The sequence below is a fragment of the Sapajus apella genome, unplaced genomic scaffold (genome assembly GCF_009761245.1).
Source record: "Sapajus apella isolate SASKATOON/1434 unplaced genomic scaffold, GSC_monkey_1.0 scaffold9, whole genome shotgun sequence".
In the NCBI taxonomy this organism is placed as follows: domain Eukaryota; kingdom Metazoa; phylum Chordata; class Mammalia; order Primates; family Cebidae; genus Sapajus; species Sapajus apella.
The window spans coordinates 11,498,890-11,509,996 of NW_022436949.1; the positions used below are offsets into that span (position 1 = coordinate 11,498,890).

General features: G+C 35.3%; 1 long non-coding RNA gene and 1 other non-coding gene across 2 annotated transcripts in view; both read right to left on the reverse strand.

The window, feature by feature from the left end:
• Positions 1-1,636: 1,636 nt before the first annotated feature.
• Positions 1,637-1,799, reverse strand: LOC116551400. Its single transcript, XR_004268902.1, has one exon. It is a non-coding gene; the product is annotated as a U1 spliceosomal RNA (small nuclear RNA).
• Positions 1,800-10,277: 8,478 nt separating this feature from the next.
• LOC116551198 overlaps positions 10,278-11,107 on the reverse strand; it is a 1,054-nt gene continuing 224 nt past the window's right edge. The window contains exon 2 of the long non-coding RNA XR_004268764.1: positions 10,278-10,795. This is a non-coding gene — a long non-coding RNA (uncharacterized LOC116551198). The remainder of the gene's footprint in view (positions 10,796-11,107) is intronic.

The following is an 11,107-nucleotide window of genomic DNA, read 5'->3' on the forward strand; positions in this document are numbered from 1 at the left end:
AAAAAAAAAAAAAAAAAAAAAAAAAAGAAAATTAATTTTAAGAACAATGGTACATGTACTAGAAACCAACAGTGTAAAAGAATTTCCTCCTTTTGTGTTTAAGCCCCAGAGATACATGTTTTGCTTTGTATTAAGATAGTTTTGCTCCTTCTCTTATTAAACTCTATTCTAATTTTGGCTTTATGTGGATCTTGTCAATAACAGCTATTAATTAGTTGTCATGATTTGCAAAATCTCTGATTTGGATGAATGATAAGACATGAAGTTTTTAAAAAGAAGCTCAAGAATGAATTACTTTTTGAGAAACCTGGTGAGCATTAAATGAAGCTAAATATTTCTGGCAAAATACAAAAATATGCTTATTACATTATTAATAAAAATATTTTGACTCCTCTCTCAGTAGGCCCAATAAAATAATTTCTTGATGAATTATGATAGACATGGAAAGATGCATTTTTCCACCATGGTTCCGGATGTTCCTCTTTATCCACCTTGGTAAAATCCAAATTGCCCAAATAATGCCTGGCAATCAGCAAATCAGAAAGAAGGTCTTCCTCTTTGAAACTCTGTGACATCCCCCAGTCTGCCTTAATAAAGCCCTAAAACCCATTCCTTCCTCCTTTTCTATCTTAGAATGCTCCTTAAAAGCCTTGTCACCTGGGATGTTTTTGAATAAAAGTTTATTCTAATAGTCCTTTATTTGATTTTCTCCCATAAGAGGTATTTCTATGTATTAAATCATTCTTATAAACTTCATTTGTGTGTGTGTGTGTGTGTGTGTGTGTGTGTGTGTGTGTGTATGTACATACAGTTTTACATATATATAATATTTTATGGTATTTTGTTATGGGGTAAAAAACATATTGCATTGAAGTATAAATGAATTTACCTTTCCACACATAAGATAAAGAATGTTGTGAAAGAAATTACTCTTGCCTAGTAGTTCGAAAGTGTTTTTCAGTACAATAATCCCAAGAGAGATTCTGATCAGATAAATTTGAGAAATTTTGCTGACTGAAGGCCAGGAATGCCAGTGTCACCTTGTTATAGCACATGCAGAGCTTGATACTATTTGTTTGCCACAGCAGTTTTAGCTGAAGCAAATATGAAGTTCAAGTCCACAGCAGCTAGGTTAAACCAGTCCAGAGTTTTAAAGGCCCCAGAGCTCAAAGCAACCCCATCATGGCCTAGGCCCAAGTTGTGCAAAACTCTGATACAGACACTTCAGAGAGATTCAAAAATTATATTACTCTATTAAAAGTTTGGATACATTCTACTCTTAGGGAAACAGTTTAATTCCTTTAGTTGTTATTTGTTTTGTTGTTTTCCTTTTTAATTTCAGCATATATTTAAAAAGTGTTTTGTTTAAATAAAACCTATTCTAGGAAAATATTTTAGAAATATTATTCTAAGGCAAATTACCTTTTTCTACAAGCTATAATCTTTGTTCCTAACAAATAGAAAGAAAAGAAAATATAAATAACATTTCATAGAAATATCTTTAAATCTAGAAAAATATTTCTTAACCGCAAATTATTTATTTTTCATTTATTTATTTATTTATTTTTATTTTTTATTTTTATAAAGAAAAAATAAAAGAGAGCAAAGTCTACTTTTGTGGACCGAGTTAAGAGACCAGGGGACAGCGCAAATGCAGTCCCCTACTACCACAAATTATGCAGTTGAGTTTCCTACATTTGGGGAAATTGCAGGGGTCAGCACATCCAGAGTGCAAAGGATAAGCTTCGCCCTGGGAAAACCACCTTCGTGATATGGCATCTCCCCTGCCAGGTAAGTATAATCATAAATTATGGTAATTTTTCAAATCTACAAAGGACATTGGGTTAACTATAGAAAATTTAACTATGTCAAATATAAAAAAGCATGGTTTTAAAATAGTTTTTTAAAGGTCTTTTTCTTTGAAATTTTCTACCTTTTCTTCCCTGTTAGAATACTGTTTTTTTATATCTAATGGATCCCTATTATATTACTTAAAATTCCCACTGCATTCCAGATATTATGTAGCTGATAAAAGTCTATATTGGTGTGTTGAATATTTTCCACCTTCTGGAGGACAATATTTAGTGTTCATTCATAGTATCTTGTTATAAAAATTTGTATATTTTTAAATGAATGTATGATGACTGTGGGTTTAATACATATTTAGATATGTAAAAATTTTATAACCAATGTTATTAGTGCAGTTATATTAAATCACCACTTCTGGTAGTAAATATAATATGCACAAATTTACAAATGTTATTTTCTTTACATGAGTTCCTACCATTTAGCTAAATAAAATATTTCAATTGATCTTAAATGGAGAAATTTTTTAGTGACATAAATAATACTTAAAATGTTCACGGTTCTGCTAAGATTGCCATAGAAATAATACATAAAATAGGGTGACTTGCTTTAACAGAACACTTGCAAGTGAAATAAGATTTTAGAGTGGAGTATTGCTAGAGTAGTTATTAAAAGACATCGAAGCAAAACCAAATAGGAAGAATTTATGCTCTTGAGTGCTTTGCTGAAATCCTTTCAGTCATGTTGAAGCAAGACAGAGTCTGTGCTTTTCCAGTTTTGTATGTCAGGTAAAACATAGCAGGGGGTGAAATGAATTCATCTTTCTGTCTTCAAGTAAACTAAAAGCAATTTTTGTCTTCCCATGTGGTCACTTGAGGTGCTTGTCATGTTCAAGCTAATGATATCAGGCACCCTCAGGTTGTTTAAGTATTCATGAAGTAATTAAATTCTCATTAACATATAAATAAAAGAAAACTGAAAACAAGTTTAGCAGGCACCTAACATCTGTTCTAATGCTTTTAAGTATTAAAATGTGCCACACACAGAAGGAAAAGTGCATTCTGTTCAGGGAAGTATTTTGCATAGATTATTTATAGAAACTGTAATTAAACTGATTTGGCATATTAAAGAATGTTAACAGGAGCACATTATTTAGACAGTTTGTTGTCTGTCACTTAAATAAGGAGTTAAAAATAGAAATCAGAAAAGTAAAATTAAGTTTCATTTATTTTACATTTCAGAAAATATTATAAGAGTAATTGAAATTTATTTTCATTCTAAAAGAAGATGGTTAAATTTTAGTTTATGCAGGTATATATCCAACTTTACAGCTGTACCCAAAAGTCCATTTCATTGCAAATTTTATAAAATGGTTTTGGTACTTGTCCAAGTATTTCACTTAAACCCGTAAATTTACCCTAATCACAGGTACAGACGATTTTCTCTTTATTGCTTTTATATATGGTTTTGTCAAATGGTAAAATGGAATGTATTGAAGAGAATCTGAACTTTCATTATTAGCCTTCTTGTTTCATGCTATTTCCCACTTACGTTAGATCTTTTCATGCTATGTATTAACTGTTATAATTACAAATTTCACAAAAATTTTGCTGTTTCCCAATCATCTCAATAAAATTTGCTATTCAAATAAAATAAACTCACTTATTTTACCAAGAGTTGTATAAGGGTAAGAAAATTAATTTTTTCCTCAACTCTCATAGGTTCTTGGAAAGCAACCCTATAAGACAGATTTAAGGAAAGACAAACAAAACATTACCCATATTGTTGCATATCAGAAAATAATACCCACAGAGTTTGTTGCTTTGGTATGCTGAACATCTTAAACTTCTATAGGGTGGCTTTAAAATATGCCTGGAACTCAAAAACGTTCTGACCTTTTCTGCTTTACTCTCACCCCCCAGCAGGGGAATTTTACTCTGACATTTCCTTACTAAGTTAAAATCACACCTACCACTGAAAACACAATTGCATTTTATCCCCTCCCTGAAATTTCACTATTTCAGGTAGAAGAATGAGAAATGTAATCACACCTGAACAGTTTGTCACAAGATATTGCCTGTCTCTCAGGCTCATTTAAATTCCAGAGAATCATTTAAAAAATGATGTCTGCTTCTTGGGTACATTTATTTTCTTTAAAATTTTCCTTCCCCTCTAAAATTGCTTACAGTTCCCCACTCCCCTCTCCCCTGTGAAAAGAATGAAACTGCCTTTGTAAAATTATAGCTAAGGAAATTATGACAGTGAAAGATATCAGACCTAACCAATTCCATCTTGCTTGTAACTTCTAAACTGTCCTTATCCATTCTTGGGTGCAGGTCAAACTACCCTTGGGAAGGAATTTAGTTTATAGTTTAAATAGCAGTCCTTCCCAAAAGCTAAACTCTTCTTGTAAAATGAATGAAAGACCACCAGCCACAAAGTAAGGATGAGAAGGGCTGCAACTCCAACTATTACCAACCATTATTCTGGAGTTCATAAAATTTGCAACTTCCCCAAATACTCTTGAGGATAACGTCACTACTATGAACTTAAGATTGGCCTGTCAAGGTGTCTTTGCCAGTTATTGCATATCTAACAACCAGATAGTCCCATCTGGACCTGCCATAGAGTTCTGTGGCCCCCATCCAGGAACTGACTCAGCATAAGAGGACAGCTTGGACTCCCTATGACTTCATCCCTGAGCCAACCAATCAGCTCTACCGACTCACTGGCCCCCTCGCCACTTAAAAACACTTATCTCTGAGTTTTCAGGGAGACTGATTTGAAGAATAATAAAACTCCAGTCTCTCACATGGCCAGCTCTACGTAAATTGCTTCTTCTTCATTGCAATTCCCCTGTACTGATAATTGGCTCTTCTAGGCAGGGAGCAAGGTGAACCTGTTGGGTAGTTACAAGAGTGGTTAAGCTTCAATTAACTGGTCCTACTTTAACTCTTGCATTTTGTGTGGCTCCTGTGCTTAAGCATGTTAATACATCTTTATATCTTTTCTCCTGTTGATCTATATATTGTCAGTTTATTTCAGCAAACTCAATCACTTATAAAAAGAGGAAAAATTCTCTTTACCTATATAACATATACATTTCATATATACAGAAGAGACACCCAGGGAATGAGGAATTATCAAAGAGATAGGTTTAAATTCCAGATTATGTAGCATTTTCAACCTTTGTTCTTTAATAGTAAATTTTTTACAGAAGTGACAAGACAAAAGGAGAGGACTTGCAACTTTAGGGAAGACCAATAAATGGCAAATAAAGGCTAGTTAGTAAAGCCTGGTAAGGTAGATTTTGCTAGTATCTTTTGCTAGCATCTTTTTTCAGATGATAAGCATCTAAAGCTGTTTTCAGTGGTTATGATTTGTTCTTCCTTCTAGGGAGAACTTTAAATTATCTGAGCTTGAGAGGAATGTGACTCTGTGGCCTGAGTCACATGGCATGTCGCTGCAAATTCTCCTTTAACTTCCTTTCTTATTCTTGTATTGTAGATGATTAGGAAAGACTTGAAAGCACCTTAGAAAAGAGCACCCTTGAGTCTAATACCCCTTTATAAGTAATATTAAAGCAATCTTACTTGTAGCAAACTGTAATCAACCAAATCACTGTAATGAATGTATTGGCCTTGTGTAGAAAATGTTGCAACTCTGCTAAATTTCTCTATCTCTGCCCATATAAGTGAAATTGTAACTTTCCCACTTTGGAGCACTGACCCCATTCTTCTGTAGTCTTTGTTAGCCACGTGGAGATCCTCAAGTTTTGCAGCTGAATAAACTCTATACTTAATTATATTTTCTGAATCTCATTGTTGAAGGTTGACATCTTCCATTTAGGCAAATAGGAGGGTAGAGACCTTTCCTGCATCTGCTTATTCTTTTTTTTTCCTTTCTTGGCCTCTTTTTTATTACATTTTAAGTCCTGGGGTACATGTACAGATCATGCAGGAGTGTTACACAGGTATACACATGCCATGCTGGTGTGCTGCATCCATCCCCCAACATCTACATTAGGTATTTCTCCTAATGTTATCCCTCCCTGAGCCCTCTACCCCTGCTATCCCTCTCTAGTATCCCCACCCCTCAACAGGCCCCAGTGTGTGATGTTCCCCTCCCTATGTTCATGTGCCCTCATTGTTCAACATCCACTTATGAGTGAGAACATGTGGTATTTGGTTTTCTGTTCTTGTATCAGTTTGCCGAGAATGATGTTTTCCAGCTTCATCCATTTCCCTGCAAAGGCCATGAACTCATCCTTTTTATGGCTGCATAGTATTCCATGGTGCATATGTGCCACATTTTCTTTATCAAGTCTACCATTGATGGGCATTTGGGTTGGTTCCAAGTCTTTGCTATTGTAAACAGTGCTGCAATGAACATATGTGTGCATGTGTCTTTACAGTAGAATGATTTATAATCCTTTGGGTATATACCCAGTAATGGGATTGCTGGTTCAAATGGTATTTCTATTTCTAGATCTTTGAGGAATCACCACACTGTCTTCCACAATGATTGAACTAATTTACACTCCACCAACAATGTAAAAACATCCCTATTTCTCCACAACCTCTCCAGCAACTGTTGTCTACAGATTTTTTAATGATCACCATTCTAACTGGCATGAGATGGTGCATGTCAATGTGGTTTTAATTTGCATTTCTCTAATGACCAGTGATGATGAGGTTTTTTTTTCATGTTTGTCGGCTGTATAAATGTCTTCTTTTGAAAAGTGTCTGTTCATATTCTTCACACACTTTTTGATGAGGTTGTTTGTTTCTTGTACATTTATTTTAGTTCTTTGTAGATTCTGGATATTAGCCCTTTATCAGATGGGTAGGTTGCAAAATTTTTTCCCAATCTGTTGGTTGCCAGTTCACTCTAATGATTGTTTCTTTTGCTGTACATAGTGCAGAAGCTCTTAAGTTTGATTAGATCCCATTTGTCTATTATGGCTTTTGTTGCCATTGCTTTTGGTGATTTAGTCATGAAGTCCTTGCCTATGCCTATGTCCTGAATGGTATTGCCTAGGTTTTCTTCTAGGGTTTTTATGGCGTTAGGTCTTATGTTTAGGTCTTTAATCCATCTGGAGTTAATTTTTGTATAAAGTGTAAGGAAGGGGTCCAGTTTCAGCTTTCTGCAGATGGCTAGCCAGTTTTCCCAACATTATTTATTAAACAGGGAATCCTTTCTCCATTGCTCGTTTTTGTCAGGTTTGTCAAATATCAGATAGTTGTAGACATGTGGCATTACTTCTGAGGCCTCTGTTCTGTTTCATTGGTCTATATCTCTGTTTTGGTACCAGTACCATGCTGTTTTGATTACTGTAGCCTTGTAGTATAGTTTGAAATTGGGTAGCATAATACCTCGAGCTTTGTGCTTTTTGCTTAGGATTGTCTTGGCTATGCATGCTCCTTTTTGGTTCCATATGAAGTTTAAGGTGGCTTTTTCCAGTTCTGTGAATAAGGTCAATGGTAGCTTGTTGGGGATAGCAATCAGGCAAGAAAAAGAAAGCATATTCAATTAGGAAAAGAGGAAGTTACACTGTCTCTAATTGCAGACAACATGATTATATATTTAGAAGACCCCATCGTCTCAGCCCAAAATCTCCTTAAGCTGATAAGCAACTTCAGCAAAGTCTCAGGATACAAAATCAATGTGAAAAAATCACAAGCATTCTTATACAGCAAAAACTGACAAACAGAGTGCCAAATTATGAGGGAACTCCCATTCAAAATTGCTACAAAGAGAATAAAATATCTAGGAATACAACTAACAAGAGATGTGAAGGACCCCTTCAAGGAGAACTACAAATCACTGCTCAAGGAAAGAGAGGACACAAACAGATGGAAAAACATTCCATATTCATGGTTAGGAAGAATCAATATTGTGAAAATGGTCATACTGCCCAAAGTAATTAATACCATCTGCTTATCTTTAATTGTCCTCAGCTCAAGAATACTTCATATTTTGGTGTAGCATACTCTGGTCTTCCAGAGTTGTTAAAATCTGTTTGCTAAAAGTTAAGTCTCAAAAAAATTATAATATTGTAAACAAAGTTTAAGTGAAAATACAATTTCTATGATTTTAAATGGAACAAGACTTGAAATCCATTCTGATATTAACAGTCATTTCATATTTTTGCATTTAAATTTTGCATTTTTATTGTCATCACCTACAATTTTGTATATAATTAGAAGAATGTAAACTGGATATTTTGCAAAATAAAATGAGAGTATGTCCCATGAAAAAAATTGAAATAAAATAAACAAAATGAAACAAAAAACTAGTTCATGTTTTAAGCAATTTCACACCATGCTATTTTTTTATTTTTCTTTTGCAATACAGAAAAATAAGACATGCCAAATGTGACTAAGTAATTTTTTTGGTGGGGGAGATAATAATGCTGCTATTTTATCCTATTTGTATGTAGAAAGTCATTATAGCTAGATAATTTCTATTATCCTTAAAAGGCCAAAATATTATATGAAATTTAAAATACTGTTGTAAACATTAATGGCATTTTAAATGAAATGTTAAATTTCTCTTTAAATTCTAATTTTTTTCAACTGGCAAAGATTTCTTTGCTTGACCCAATGTTAGCCTCATGAATTTTCTTGTAAGCTCATCCATCTATGTACCCTCTAGTAAAATTATCTTTTATCAAGAGCTCTGCTAATTCAGTTTACTAACAACCCCCCATCCTTCATATCTGATCACTTTCAATATCTAACAAGATTCCTCATCCTATATTATCTTCCAGATGATGTCTAATCACCTTGACTTACATTCAGCAAGTATCCTATTAGGTTGTGATAGCAACAGAAGGTAGCCAAATACCTAGGCAGATAAGAGCATGTCCCTGGTGAAATGTCACCTTCAAGCCATAAAACAGCTTGAAGGCTGAAGAAACAGACTGCTAGTCCTAGGTGAAACTCACAACCCAGAGTGACATCTTCTGTTCCTGTTTGCCTACCCTTTCCTGATTGGTTCTTTCTGAATAACACCTTTTAACCAATTGAATGTTGCCTTTTCCAATATCACCTACAGCCTGCCTCTTCCCTATTCTGAGCCCATAAAAACCCCAGACTCATCCACATTAGGGGGACTTTCCCACCTTCAGGTAGAGGAATCACCCTGTGTTACTTCTCCACAGAAACTTGTTTCATCACTCAGTAAAACTCCTCACCTAAACACCAGCTTGGTGAAAAAAGGGCCAGCCTAAAGGCCAACATGGTGAAATCCTATCTCTACTAAAACTACAAAAAATTACCTGGGTATGGTGGCAGGTGCCTGTAATCCCAGCTACTTGCAAAGCTGAGGCAGGAAAATGTCTTGAAGCCATGAGGCGGAGTTTGTAGTGAGCCAACGTTGCACCATTACACTCCAGCCTGGACAACAAGAGTGAAATTCCGTCTCAAAGAAAAGGCTGGGTGCAGTGGCTCACACCTGTAATTCCAGCACCTTGGGAGGCCAAGGTGGGCAGGTCACAAGGTAAAGAGTTCAAGACCAGCCTGGCTCACATGGAGAAACCCCGATTTTACTAAAATTACAAAAAATTAGCTGGGTGTTGTCATGGGTGCCCGTAATCCAAGCTACTTGAGAGGCTGAGGGGGGAGAATCACTTGAACCTGGGAGGCAGAGGTTGCAGTGAATGGGGATCGCACCAATGCACTCCAGCCTGGGTGACAGTATGAGAATCCATCTTAAAAAAAAATCTCTCCACCTTGCTCACTCTTTGATTGTCTGCATATTCCTATTCTTCTTGGTTGCTGGACAAGAGCTCAGGACCCCTGCGAGTACCTTTTGCCCTCGCTAGCAGGGTATAGCCACCCCATGTGATGGGGCCAGGCTGTTTTATACAGGTAAAGACTGTTTTAGTAGCAATGTCTATGCCCACTACTTGTGTAGCTTAGCACAGTTTTTTTCAAATAGGATCAATGTAGTATAGGTTTTTGAATTCAAACATTCATTAGAAATATTAACTTAATTTTGACCAGATATGTTTAATTAAATAAAATAATGTTACTTCTTTTTTTTTTTGAAGAAAGAAGAAAGAAAGGGAAAGAAAAGAAAAAAGGAAGGAAGGAAGGAAAGAAGGAGAAAGAAAATGAAAGAAAATGAAAGAAAGAAAGAAAGAAAAAGAAAGAAAGAAAGAGAAAGAAAGAAAGAAGAAAGAAAGAAAGAAAGAGAAAGAAGGAAAAGGAAAAGAAAAGAAAGAAAGACAGAAAAAGAAAGAAAGAGAGAGAGAAAGAGAGAAAGAGGGAGAGACAGAGGGAGAGAGAACGGGATTCTTACTCTATTGCCTAGGCTGGAATGCAGTGATGTAATCACAGCTCAGTGCAGCCTCAAACTCCTCACCTCAAGCCACCCTTCCACCTCAGGCTACCCTACCAAGTATCTGAGACTGCAGGCATGCACCTCTGTGCCAGGCTAATCTAAAATAAAAATTTCATTTTCTTTTTTTTTGAAAACTGTTTTCTAAAGTGACTATCTTGTTTTGTATTTCCACCAGAAACATACGAGTTTTGCTCCAGTTGTCCCACATATTCACCAGCATGTTGTATTATCAGTTGTTTTGTTTTAGCAATTCTAAAAGGTGTATAGTAGTGTCTTAATTTGATTTTATTTTGCACTTCCCTAATGAGCTATGATGCTGAGTATCTTGTCCTTTTCGTGTGTGATTATTTTAATTTAATATAAATTAAATTAAACATTTAGCTTCTCAATTGCACTAATCATGTTTCAGAGGCTCAAAGGCCACATGTAGTTAGTGGCTATCTTATTGGATGACACAGATAATCAAACATTTCCTTTATTGCAGAAACTTCCGCTAGTCAATAGGATGCCTTAGCTAAAGTCATGAGTTCTTTCACATCAGAATTCATGGCTAATCTTCAGTAGGAATAGAGATTCAAAGTCCAATTTTCTCATTCCATGTTACAGTTACAAATTTCTCTAGTTTTGATTTAAAAATTACCTGACCATATTTGCTATCTCCCCAACTAAGCTGGAAGCCTTTTAAGAATGGGGCCACTTTTTAATCCAATTTGCCAGTGTGTGTCTTATGATTGGGGCATTTAGTCCATTTACATTTAGGGTTAATATTGTTATGTGTGAATATGATACTGCCATTTAAAGCTAGCTGGCTGTTTTGCCCATTAGTTGATGGAGATGCTTCATTATGTTGATGCTCTTTACCTTTTGGTATGTTTATAGAGTTGATGGTACTGGTTGTTCCTTTCTATGTGTAGTGCTTCTTTCAGGAGCTCCTGTAAAGCAGGCCTGGTGG